Source organism: Eretmochelys imbricata, chromosome 11, assembly GCF_965152235.1.
Source record: "Eretmochelys imbricata isolate rEreImb1 chromosome 11, rEreImb1.hap1, whole genome shotgun sequence".
NCBI classification, from domain to species: Eukaryota; Metazoa; Chordata; order Testudines; family Cheloniidae; genus Eretmochelys; species Eretmochelys imbricata.
The window spans coordinates 2,273,643-2,283,464 of NC_135582.1; the positions used below are offsets into that span (position 1 = coordinate 2,273,643).

The following is a 9,822-nucleotide window of genomic DNA, read 5'->3' on the forward strand; positions in this document are numbered from 1 at the left end:
CAAGCAATGGGTTTGAAAGCAAACTGAAAACCAGACTATCAACAATCCATGTCCTCGGCTCTTCCTGCAGGAGAAGTAGCAGCTGCCAGGAACAGGCCAGCCCTGAATCTGGAGATTCTCCCCCCCAGCCCCTTTCTTGTGGTTAGCATTCACGCCACATCTGAAACAGAGCCAGGTATTGCTACCGCCACATCCCCTAAAATCTCTAGGGCAGCCTCATCTTCCATTGCTCTGTTCCACGAGCTGTCATGGCCATCAGCCCTGCCAAGCCACCAACGTCAGGTGGGGGAGCTGGGTTCCACTCTGGCTCACAAATCAGCTGCAGAACGATTAACTGGGGGGTGGAATCATTATTGCTGAACAGACCAGCTTGCGTCTCAGCTCCCAGGTAAGCGGGCAGGGCTGAGAGTCAGAAACAAACACTCGTGAACTGAGCAAATTGGAACTGGATTCATGGTGAGACACATACAGGGCCCCTGAAGACCATTTTTAGAGAGCTACCGAGTAGAACTGCTCTTTGGTATAGTTACTGGATTTACATAACACCTTCAATGTTGATCTAAGACCTAGTGAATTCAGCAGGAGTTTTGCCATTGCTTTATAAGCACCCTGCAGTGCATGGCCGGGGACAGCGAGCTGTCTCCAGCGATTCTCCCCACCTCTGCCTCTCCAGCCTTAAGACACGGAAACACAGAGGAGAGAGGTTTTCCCTGTTTGTGCTGCCAGGATAGTGTTTTAGGAACTTCTCTCCCCTTTCCCACCCACAGGGAAGTGGGTCTGTATAGTGTCTGTATAGCAACAGCACTTCCTTTCCGCCAAAGTTTGGGAACCCCTGTGCTAGTCCATTTCACTTTCCGGCTCTCCTCGGCTGCTGCAAAGGGCATTTGCATAAGTCTTCCTGCAGGATTTTAAAAGGATCACAGAATAACTGGTAACGGTCCAAGCTTCAATAGTACTTAGCATTCATGCAGCACTTCCCCTCCAGAGATCTCCAAGCACTTTGCAGAGCTGGATTTTAACTAAATCACATGGGGCCAAATTGACTTGATGGTGTCATTTTAAGCAAGTTGCGCCCTCAGACTAATCAGAGGGAGATGAGAGAGCACCCCACGGGACAGGGAGTGACAGGCTGTTAACAACCTTACTACAAAGGTTTCAGAATAGCAGCCTTGTTAGTCTGTATTCGCAAAAAGAAAAGGAGGACTTGTGGCACCTTAGAGACTAACCAATTTATCTGAGCATAAGCTTTCGTGAGCTACAGCTCACTTCTTAGGATGCATTCCTTACTACAAAGGTAACAGGCCAGCCATCAACAGGAAGGCAGCAGCAGACACTGTCCATGCTGGAACCAGTCACTGCAGTTCACCAATCTGGCTTCGCTGTCTGCTTAGTGCTGAATAAGAGGGGAAGCTGGGGAAGCTATTTGCCTGCTCCATAAACTATTATGGCGTCAGGCTTGATCTGACATCCAGGGCAGGACGTCAGAGGTGCTAAGCTCGGGAAAAAAGACTTGGAATTTGCCTTTGTGCTTCTTTAAGGTGTATAAAGACAGCCTGACCGTCCCCCCACACCACCGCCACCCAGACCCGCGCCCGCTCTGTTTATTGAACATAGGTCTTGACTTAAGCGAACCATAATTAACTGAGGGGAGGGGTTGTCATTCCCACTGCTGTGAACTCTTCTGGCTTTGTTCACACCTATTTCAACCTCTGGGGGAGAAAAGCTCTTTTGCACTAAGATTCAGCAGCTCAAACCCTTCAGTCAAGGGCTGAGAAAGTGTCTCAGGCACATTTCTGGTTCGGACTCACCCAGCAGCCCCTCCACTAAAAACAAGAGAAGACGAGACTTGACTTTCCTGACATGTCTAAGATAAAAATCTAACTTTTTAACAATCTTTTCCTGCGACAGGACATGTAAAGAAGGTCTGAAAGACGGGGACATGATTCAGTTTCCCTCCCCTCGCAGATCACCTTTACTGTCCAGCTAAGGACATTCAAACACAAACATACATTTAAATTAAATAAGAAAAGGGGGAAGTTAACACCTCTTTCTGGTTGAATGGCCCCATCTAGTTTTAACAAAAAAAGCCACTGAATGTTTGATGGGTGATGGCACCCTGAGGGATAGGCCGAGCTCTGTGTGTGTGTGTGGGGGGGTGGATTGCAGAAGAGCTCTTGATAAACATACATCGTTTACTCTTGGGTAGGTTTGCACAATTAGTGCATAAAGTGGCCAATGTGACTTGTCAGGATTTCAGTACATCTGATAGCGTGCAACAAAACCTTATACAGACCTGTAATTCCAATTGGGGTAGGGGCCAAGTTCCGTGATGGGGCTACACCTGTTCAGCGTGTATGTGCAGGAGAGGTGGCTGAAGGTCCATAAACAAGGGCTTCGGACAGTGGTCACCCACCCATCCCGCGATCTCCAGCGGTGCAGCTGCTATGACTAGCTCCCCGCCTGCCGCAGCCCCACACCACTCCCTGAAGTGGCCAGCGTGGCCTCGGGGTGGGGGACAGAGTTCTCCGCACGCTGCTCAGGCTTGCAAGCACCGCCCCCGCAGCTCCCATCGGCCGGGAATGAGGAACTGTGGCCAGTGGGAGCTTTTGCAGTGGGGGAGGTTTAGATTGGATATTAGGAAAAAACTTTTTCACTATGAGGGTGGTGAAACACTGAAATACGTTACCTAGGGAGGTGGTAGAATCTCCTTCCTTAGAGGTTTTTAAGGTCAGGCTTGACAAAGCCCTTGCTGGGATGATTTAACTGGGAATTGGTCCTGCTTCGAGCAGGGGGTTGGACTAGATGACCTTCTGGGGCCCCTTCCAACCCTGATATTCTATGATTCGGAGGACGGGGGGGAGGGGGTGCCTGCAGAGAGGGGCAGTGTCCAGAGCCACATGCCCCCAGCCCCCACTCCCAGGGGCTGCAGAGGCACATTGGCCCCTTCCGGGAGTGACGTGGGAACAGGGCAGGCAGGGAGCCTGCCTTAGCTTCGCTGCGCCGCCAACTGGGACCTGCCTGTGGTAAGTGCTTCCCGGCAGGCGGCCACATCCCAACCCCCGGCCCTGAGCCCACTCCCAAAGCCTGCACCCCAAACCCCCTCCTGGACCCTGAACCCCTGCCCCAGTCCTGAGCCCCCTCCCAGAGCCAGCAGCCTGCACCCCCTCCTGCACGACAAGCCCCTGCCCCAGGCCTGAGCCCTCTCACAGAGCCTGCACCCCAAATCCCTGCCCCAGCCCTGAGCCCCCTCCCAGAGCCAGCAGCCTGCACCCCCTCCTGCACCCCAACACTCTGCCCCAGCCCGGAGCCCCCTCCTGGACCCAAACACCCTCCCAGAGCTTACAAGCAGTTCTCCAGCACCAAGCCCTTAACGCAACTGTCCCTGTAGCAGTGACTGCTCTGGCCCTATTTTTGACCTCTGCTGCCCAAGGATTAAAGTGCCTGGAAGCCCACCTCCCATTTAACAGCCCCAGCACATCTGGGAAATGCCTCTTTCCCTGCCACCTCCACAAGCCTGGCTCCAGATCTCCCTGCTGCTGCTGCTGCTTGGGCCAGGAAGAGCCTAGATCTCGGGAGGAGGGGAACTGGCACAGGAACAAGGCGATGGAGACCCGGGGGTACAGCAAAGACGAAGGCCAACGCCTGGCAAAGGAAAGGCTTGGCAGCAGACAAAGGAGCACAACCTGAAGTCTGTAGGTTCTCCCAAGACTTGCCCATTATGACCAGCTTGACGCTGTCCTGCACTGAGAAGCTGCCATCACCATCCTGGAAAGCAGCTGAAAAACACTCTCAAACCGGCACTCCCCACGCTGTGTGCTGGGAATCAGGAGCGAAGCAGCAATGACTGTGAGCCGGTCCATACAGCCCAAGGTGGGGAAAAGCCCAACACAGTAGCCCTTATCTCCCGCTGCTCCCTCTCGGTCTGCTTTACCCTCACCTCGGCCAGGATAGCCTCGCGACTAGACACATGGGCAGAAAGCACGCTGGGGCATCACACAGAGCGACCACATCACAGAGGGAGGCAATCAGCCCCGCCCCCTCCCACAAGGCCTTGGAGCACCTGCCCTACAAGCATGGCACCTACTTCCAGGCACCACGTTTCACCAAAGATATTGTCAAACCGGAAGGAGTCCAGGGAACAGCCACAAAAATAATTAGCAAAAAGAAAAGGAGTACTAGTGGCATTTTAGAGACTAACCAACTTATCTGAGCTGAAGTGAAGAAACAGATTGACAGAGCCAGAAGAGTACCCAGAAATCACCTACTACAGGACAGGCCTAACAAAGAAAATAACAGAACGCTGCTAGCCATCACCTTCAGCCCCCAACTAAAACCCCTCCAACGCATCATCAAGGATCTACAACCTATCCTGAAGGACGACCCATCACTCTCAGAGATCTTGGGAGACAGGCCAGTCCTTGCCTACAGACAGCCCCCCAACCTGAAGCGAATACTCACCACCAACCACATACCACACAACAGAACCACTAACCCAGGAACCTATCCTTGCAACAAAGCCCGTTGCCAAGTGTGTCCACATATCTATTCAGGGGACACCATCATAGGGCCGAATCACATCAGCCACACTATCAGAGGCTCGTTCACCTGCACATCCACCAATGTGATATATGCCATCACGTGCCAGCAACGCCCCTCTGCCATGTACATTGGTCAAACTGGACAGTCTCTACGTAAAAGAATAAATGGACACAAATCAGACGTCAAGAATTATAACATTCATAAACCAGTCGGAGAACACTTCAATCTCTCCGGTCACTCGATTTCAGACCTAAAGGTCACAATATTAGAACAAAAAGACTTCAAAAACAGACTCCAACGAGAGACTGCTGAATTGGAATTAATTTGCAAACCGGATACAATTAACTTAGGCTTGAATAGAGACTGGGAGTGGATGTGTCATTACACAAAGTAAAACTATTTCCCCATGTTTATTCCCTCCCCCACCTCCTCGGAGGTTCCTGTCAACTGCTGGAAATGGCCCACCTTGATTATCACTACAAAAGGTTTTCTCTTCCCCCTCCCCCCACTCTCCTGCTTGTAATAGCTCCTCTTAACTGATCACTCTCCTTACAGTGTGTATGATAACACCCATTTTTTCACGTTCTGTGCGTATATAAATCTCCTCACTGTATTTTCCACTGCATGCATCCGATGAAGTGAGCTGTAGCTCACGAAAACTTATGCTCAAATAAATTGGTTAGTCTCTAAGGTGCCACAAGTCCTCCTTTTCTTTTTGTGAACACAGACTAACACGGCTGCTACTCTGAAAAGAATAATTAGGGGGCTGCGGGGACCGACTTGTGAGGAACAAAATCTGCTTATCTCGGCTAAGCAACAACCGGGAGACAGAAGAGTCTTGCTAATACCTGCAGGGTACAAAGAACAGGAGGACTTGTGGCACCTTAGAGACGAACACATTTATTTGAGCTTAAGCTTTCGTGAGCTACAGCTCACTTCATCGGATAAATTGGTTAGTCTCTAAGGTGCCACAAGTCCTCCTTTTCTTTTTGCGAACACAGACTAACACGGCTGCTACTCTGAAACCTGCAGGGTATAAACACTAAGGAGGGGAGGAATTATTTAACAGAACTGTCACCTGACAATGGTGAGGAAGGGGACAAACAGAGGGCTGCTTCTCAGGCATAACCAGGATCATTTGACAGTTACCTTCCCTACCTGCTGAATCTTGTCCAACTCAGACTGTAAGCTCCCTGGGGCAGGGACTGTCTGTATATGTTTCTGCTGCCCCTAGCAGACTAGGGCCCTGATCAGGATCCATAGGGGCCACACAATACAAATAATTCAATCCAGTACACAGGAGTGTAACTGGGCCAAGTCAGATTAAAGGGAAAGGAAAGACGCCGAGAAGGTGCTGTAGCGTGTGGGGACCAATCTCCCAATCAGCTCGTGTAACATTTGAAACTCGATTGGCTACAACTCTAGTGAGGGTACAATAAGGAACAAACTTTCCCATGCTGGATAATCTAACAGGGCTTCCCCACCTCTGGCTACCCGGACTCATAGCCAGGCTTGAGGAAGAGTTCAGCAAAGATTTCTAGCCTATTCCGAGTGTCCCGTTTGGGTACAGCTCCCCTGGCTGAGTCACCAGTTCCTTCATCTGACAGCAGAGCAGCAACCAAGGGCTCACATGAAGGCTGCTCAGCAGGGCTCCGTGACCTCAGGAGACTGACAAAAGACGCGGCCCCAGATGCTGCCTTCACATACTGCTGTGCAGCTCTCACTAAACCCTCGGTATCAGCAACCACAGTGACTGGTGCTGCGTAAGATCTTGGCGTGGGTGATGGGCTACCAGAGGACCCAGTCAATCCCTCGGGTGGCTATGCTGGCATGCACCCTGCTGTACATTTCTAGATTTATAGATTTGGAGGCCAGAAGGGAACCCTGTGGTCAGACAGTCTGCCCTGCAAAACACAGCCCACGGACCCACGCCCAGCACTTCATGCATCAGGCCAGTAACTCATTCTGTCCACTCTAGCTTAGACCCCCCAAGCAGGAGAACTCCTACGACTTCCCTCGGGCGGCTCTGCCAAAGCCTGATTCAGCTTCATGACCGATTTCTTCCCAGCTATTCAGCTTGAAGGTTCCCTGTTCATTTCATCCCCCCACCATATCACTCAGTGGGCTGGAAATGTAGCTGACACTACCATAGCCCCCTAGCGCACACACGGCCTGCCCCACCACCAGGGGTTTTTCCACCTCCCTGAATGACACAACTGTGGGGACAGAAGCCCTCTTCTGTCAACATCACAGCATCCACACTGCGGGTTTTCTCACACCCCTGACCAACATAGCTATGCCGACAACTCTGAAGTGCATACTAAAGCTACGTCTACACTACAAAGAAAAGTCAGCCAATTTACAGCCACCCCATTAATTCCTGCCGTAGCTGATGTCCATGCTTCCCTCAGTGTGCCGTCCACACTAGGAGAGCTTCCACTGACTAGAAAGGGGCAGCATGGGGGGCTGAGAGCCAGGGATCTCAGCTCCTCACAGCTCCCCACTGGGAGCCAGCTGACCCCGGGGCTTCTCGCCTCCCTGCTCCCAGCTGGTGGCGGGAGAGAAGGGGGCGGGCAGCCACCCAGGGCTTCTCACCTCCGGCAGGGAGATCCACACCCGTAGTCTGCTTGTCGGCTGCTGTGCTCCCAGCAGGGAGCCGGGACCCCGGGAAGCAGCCGAAGCCAGGAGCATGGGTGGCAGCCCAGCTTGGAGCGGAGACCGAGCAGCAGCCAGGCTTTGGAGCCAGGAATCAGTTTTCTTGGGTCAATTTCATGGGTCTCCAGGGGTGCGGTGAAATTGAGGAGACAGCCCCAGTAAGTAACACAGTGCGGCTCTGGTGGAGGTGGTTTTCTGATGTCGGCACAGCCGGAGGAACGCCATGCGTACACCTCCGCCGGTCCGTCCACAAAAGCGGACTGTTGTCGTGTAGACACAACCTAAGGCAGGGAGGTGAACACGTGGCTCTTCACACAAAGCCAAGCTCGGCATTCGCAGGCTGCAGAGGCTGAGGCCCATGACCCGAACCCCAGCCTCTACGTGGGAGGAAGGCAGACTAGGAGCTACTGACACCCCAGGCTTTGGTAGAGGGGGCGGGTGGCATTTCCTCAGCAGCTATCCTGCAGTAACCGTTACAGAACGGCTTGAAACGGTACTTTCAGCAAGTGCCCAGGGCGCGTCGCACGCCCGGGGCCATGCTGCAGGGCATCGACACCAAGGGCACCGCTCCGTGCCCCGGGACCCGGCGCCTGCTGCCAGCCCCGTGCACTGAGCTGTGCCCTGGGGACATCGCGAGCCGAGGGGACAACGCTCCCCCCACATTCGGGCACCCAGGTGCCTGTGGGGACAGGACGAGGGGAAGCTGGGTCTCTCGGGTGGGGGAAAGGAGACGGGTCCCCTCAGCGCAGGAGAGGTGGTGGGGAGCCCGCCCGGGGAGGAGGTGGGACCCTACGGGAGTCCCCTCAGCAGTGGGAAAGGAAAGGGGGAGGGATAAGGTGGGGCTCCTCTCCCTCAGGGACCCAGCCTGTTGGCCCCTGCGGGAAGCGGGAGCTGGACACGTGGGGGGGAACTTGGCCAGGGGGCAGGAACTGGACACATGGGGGGCCAGGTCCTGGCTGGGGGCGGGGGGGGGGAATTGGATGCTGGACCCGCGAGGGGAGACCGGGCAGGACCTGGACCGGGGGAGGGGGGGGAGGGAGGGAGCTGAACACATGTGGGGTGGAGGGGGGGATTTGTCCCGTGGGGGGGGAGGGAAGCTGGACACGTCGGAGGTTGGGGGGGGACTTGACCCGTGGGGGGGGGAGCTGAACTCATGGGGGGGGGAAGCTGGGCACGTGGGGGGTCGCGGAGGACTTGGCCAGAGGGGGGGGGGAGCTGGGCACGTGGGGGGTTGCGGGGGACTTGGCCCGTGCGGGGGGGGGAGCTGGGCACCTGGGGGGGACTTGGCCCGTTGGGGGGGGAGGGGGAGCTGGACTCGCGGAAGGAGGGGGGGGCGCCGTCGGACTCACCGGCGGGGCGGGGCGGGCGGCCTGGGCCCCTCCCGGCTTCTTCCTGCGGCCCAGGATCCCCGCGCGCCGGGCGCCGAACCGCCCGCCGTTACCATAGAGATCCGGGGCGGGGCCGGAACACCACGTGTCCCCGTCACCGAGACTACAGCTCCCAGCATGCCCCGCGGGACTCCGGCCCCCAGCATGCACTGCGCCCCATGGAACTACGGCCCCCAGCATGCCCCGCGCCTCCGAGAACTACAGCCCCCAGCATGCCCCGCGTCTCATAGGACTACGGCCCCCAGCATGCCCCGCGTCTCATAGGACTTCGGCCCCCAGCATGCCCCGTGCTAGCAAAGGGCAGGGCTGCCGGAATGCCCCGCGTGGCACAGAGGCCAGGGCAGGCAGTACTAGATCAGGGCAGGGCTCCCAGCATGGCTCCTGCTGGAGCTGGGCTCGTGGCCAGCTGGGCTGATGGGCGACGGCTCCAGCTCTAGCTCTGGGGTCCGGCCCCCACAGCCTGCCAAGCCAGGGTTCGCTCTAGGCCCCCAGCCAGGGTTTGAAGCTTCCTGCCAGCACTGGCCCCCCGGGTTCTCCTCCAGGATGTGCGTCCACACAGCCCTACGCCCACACAGTAGTCCCAGGGTCAGGCCTCCCAGCCGACCCCCCTACCTCGCGGCTCAGGATTCAAAGAGGAATGCCCACGGCGCCCCCCATTTCCCAGGGAGGAGGTCGATGGGTTATAGCCTGCCCCTGCAGTTGGTTCGATAGCCGCTAAGACAAAGCTGCAGCACAGAGCATCCCCACTCCCTCTTCAGTGCCCGCCTGCCTGGATGTGGCGGGAGCTCGAGGTGCTGGGGAACCTCTCCAGCTGTGCTACTGGATGGGCACTCGAAGCAGACAGTAAAGCCACCCCTGGGGTAGAAGCTTATGGATTTATCTTGCCAGCAGACTGCCGGTCAGAGACGACAGCTGACAGCACGGGGCAGTACAGGAGGCAATGCACTTTCAGAGGTGCCCCACCTCAGATGAGACAATAAATAGAGCTCTCTACCACCCCAGCCGGGGGTGGGACCAGGTCAAAGATCACGATGCCACAGTTTTCTAAAAGAGTTGGGGAGAATGCCATGGTCCCAGCCAGCCAAATAGGCCTGAATGACCAAAGCCACGTGTGAGCCAGGATAAAGAAGCTAGAAAAAACTACCCAGCTCTGCCCTAGATGGGGATGTAGTACTTCATCTGATCAAACAAGCAGATTTCACAAGAGGACTAAGGGGAAATCATGCCTCACCGATCTATT

The 9,822-nt window shown here is 55.5% G+C and overlaps 1 protein-coding gene across 2 annotated transcripts in view; it reads right to left on the reverse strand.

Moving 5' to 3' along the window:
- The window catches only part of TTLL4 (tubulin tyrosine ligase like 4), a 45,359-nt gene extending 36,724 nt beyond the window's left edge, over positions 1-8,635 (reverse strand). For both annotated transcript variants that reach the window (XR_013347493.1, XM_077829989.1), the window contains exon 1: positions 8,544-8,635. The gene's annotated coding sequence lies outside the window, so the exon portion shown is untranslated. The remainder of the gene's footprint in view (positions 1-8,543) is intronic.
- Positions 8,636-9,822: the final 1,187 nt, after the last annotated feature.